The sequence below is a fragment of the Vigna radiata genome, chromosome 11 (assembly GCF_000741045.1).
Source record: "Vigna radiata var. radiata cultivar VC1973A chromosome 11, Vradiata_ver6, whole genome shotgun sequence".
Taxonomy (NCBI): Eukaryota; Viridiplantae; Streptophyta; class Magnoliopsida; order Fabales; family Fabaceae; genus Vigna; species Vigna radiata.
The window spans coordinates 14,602,487-14,605,468 of NC_028361.1; positions in this window are offsets into that span (position 1 = coordinate 14,602,487).

Genomic DNA, 2,982 nt, shown 5'->3' on the forward strand with positions numbered 1-2,982 from the left:
GGACTGAAAAGGCTATCACTGATATAGAAATTATCTGGAGAATGGAAGAACATGGCTTAGCTTTTAACAATGAGTCCCTCTCTAGAGCTCTCATAGAGACATTGAAACGGGCCCAGGAATATTTAGATAAATTTATTGATGATGAAGGTGATAATATGGCGGACACAGATAGCACAAACAGTGATTCAGATGATGCAGTGAAGACATTGCGGGGCATCTCCATTTCAATCATGTAATATGACTTTTTTAATCATGCAATTTCATTTTGTCAATTATTTATATGAGTATGTTATTTATATATTCAAATTTAAAATCAAAACTAAAAAANAAAAATATTTATTTAGAAGAGAATTTGATGGAAGAGGCCTCGAGGAGATCACCTTTCGGAGCGGTGCGAACACTAATCGAAGTCCTCGAAGCTTATCCAGAGAGAAATGACGCAGCGGAAATGTTGACGAACTTGAAATCAAAGATTGAACTCAAGGAAACCCTAAAATCCCAAATCAAATGGTAGAAACCCTAGAACGGACAAGAATCACTAACTGGACCGATTAATCGGTGGAAAGGGGAAACAATCGGTGGAAAAGTGTTTTAAACGGTGGAAATCGAAGATCAATCGGTGGAAAGGCTTTTGTTCGGTGAAAATTGAAGGAAAATGGAAAAAGAAGGAGGAAACCCTAGCATAAAGACTAGATCTACAAAGTAGATCGGTGAAGAGAAGGTTAGGGTGCGTTGAGGAGACTTACGGTGGCAGATTTGTGGATAATATGGTGAATCTGAGTTGGCCGATGGTTGGAGACAAAGACGAGCTCGAGAGAGAAAATGGAGCTCTCGAGGAATGGCTGAGGCGTGAAACTGAGAAATGAAATGGCGAAGTGATGCGTTTGCGAGATTGAAGAGGACGTGGTGTGACACGAATCAGGCACTGACGCTTGTGCGTGATGTGGCTACGGAAGAATGGATCTGTGTGGAGGAGAGAGACAACACAATGGTAAAAATGGAAAATGAAAGAATGAGGTAGTGTGCTGGAAGGTGGCAAGAGGAGGTCCCTTGGACTCTCTAGCCTGACTTTCAAGGGAGAATTAATTCTGGATTTCAGAAATCTAATTCTCATTTAGCTCAAAAGTAAGGAATACAATGAAGGGCTGGGTATTTATAGTGACCCAAGCTCCTTTCACGCTAGGCTACAAATACAATAAAATGCCAAAAATACATGAAAGAGGATTGTGCCAAAAGGGATTCCATCAGAATTATGAAAATATGGATGAACATTAAAAGGAGTGGGCAAAATTTTGGACTGAAAAGGCTGTCACTGATATAGAATTTATCTGGAGAATGGAAGAACATGGCTTAACTTTTAACAATGAGTCCCTCTCTAGAGCTCTCATAGAGACATTTAAATGGGCCCAGGAATATTTAGATAAATTTATTGATGATGAAGGTGATAATATGGCGGACACAAATAACACAGACACTGATTCAGATGATGCAGTGAAGACACTATGGGGCATCTCCATTTCAATCATGTAATATGAGTTTTTAAATCATGCAATTTCATTTTGTAAATTATGTATATATTCAAGTACAAAATCAAAACTAAAAAAGAAAAGTATTTATTTAGAAGAGAATGATTAAAATATTGATGAACATTACAAGGAGTGGGCAAAATTTTGGACTGAAAATTTCATAATTGAATCTCCTATAATGAGAATTTAGTGTTGGCCTATAACTGACACAACCAAATAATGATTTACCATAATTAATTAATGATGTCAAAATTTTGCGATACACACCATAAACTTAAAATTATAAACATTACTTTTTTTTTTATCCGGTTTGTCGTGTTGGTTAACATTCATTTAAGCCAACATTAAATGAAATTTACTTTTAATATTCATTTAGTTTACATTGATAAATATATATATATATATATATATATATATATATATATATATATATATATATATATATATATATAACTGACTCCACTGTTGATAATATTTACAATATGGTAAACATGACTTAGTAACAATGAATAATATGACTTATAACATGAATATTGTGAATTCGTCACTATTTTCATTTGGTTAATAATGTAATATGACTTTTTCAATCATGCAATTTCATTTTGTCAATTATTTATATGACTAAGTTATTTATATATTCAAATGCAAAATCAAAACTAAAAAAGAAAAATATTTATTTAGAAAAGAATTATTAAAATATGGATGAACATTACAAGGAGCGGGCAAAATTTTAGACTGAAAAGGTTGTCACTGATTTAGAATTTATCTAGAGAATGGAAGAAGATGGCTTAAATTTCAACAATGATTCCCTCTCTAGAGCTCTCATAGAGACATTGAAACGGGTTAGGAATATTTAGATAAATTGATTGATGATGACGGTGATAATATGGCTGACATAGATAGCACAAACAGTGATTCAAATGATGTAGTGAAGACACTGCGGGGCATCTCCATTTCAATCATGTAATATGAGTTTTTGAATCATGCAATTTCATTTTGTCAATTATTTATTTGACTATGTTATTTATATATTCAAATACAAAATCAAAACTAAAAAAGAAAAATATTTATTTAGAAGAGAATTATTAAAATATGGATGAACATTNCAAGGAGTGGGCAAAATTTTGGACTAAAAATTTAATAATTGAATTTCCTATAAAGAGAATTTAGTATTCGCCTATAACTGACACAAACAAGTAAATATTTACCATAATTAATTAATGATGTCAAATTTTTGCGATACACACCATAAACTTAAAATTATAAACATTACTTTTTTTTAGTATCTTGTTAGCCGTGTCGGTTGACATTCATTTAAGCCAACATTAAATGAAATTTACTTTTAATCTTCATTTAGTTTACATTGATATATATAACTGACTCCACCGTTGATAATTTGCAGTATGGTAAACATGACTTAGTAACAATGAATAATATGACTTATAACATGAATATT